The sequence below is a fragment of the Fukomys damarensis genome, unplaced genomic scaffold, assembly GCF_012274545.1.
Source record: "Fukomys damarensis isolate Sample0158 unplaced genomic scaffold, DMR_v1.0_HiC HiC_scaffold_15, whole genome shotgun sequence".
Classification (NCBI taxonomy): Eukaryota; Metazoa; Chordata; class Mammalia; order Rodentia; family Bathyergidae; genus Fukomys; species Fukomys damarensis.
In genome coordinates, this window is record NW_022900927.1 from 32,750,742 (window position 1) to 32,751,201 (window position 460).

Here is a 460-nt window from a genome sequence, read left to right on the forward strand (position 1 = left end):
AAGTATGCCTTCATTGAACAATACCTTGAAGGCTGAAAGCAAACACAAAAATGAATTTTATAACATGCTACTTTTTTATACTGTCTATAGGCACATTTTAGATATACATAAGGATAGCATTTGTCATAGGGAATTTGTACCTATACATGATATATCTTATTTCTTTTTTTTCGCATTTCCCTCCCTTCCTTTCAACTCCTCTTCCCCTTCTTATTTACAGAAGCTTTGTTTCCATTTTCCTTGTATTATCTTTATCTTTTCTCCTCTTTCCTTCCTTCTCTCCCCTCCCTTGTTCACCATCTCATTTGTAGATTTTCTTCCCATTTTGAAATATCTGTTACACATTTTGGACCTTATTTCCATTTTTGGTTTCTTCCACCAGAGAAACAATGTGATATTTACACATGTGTATCTGATTTATTTCACTTGAGAGTATGGGCTCAAGTATTTAGCTAAAAAT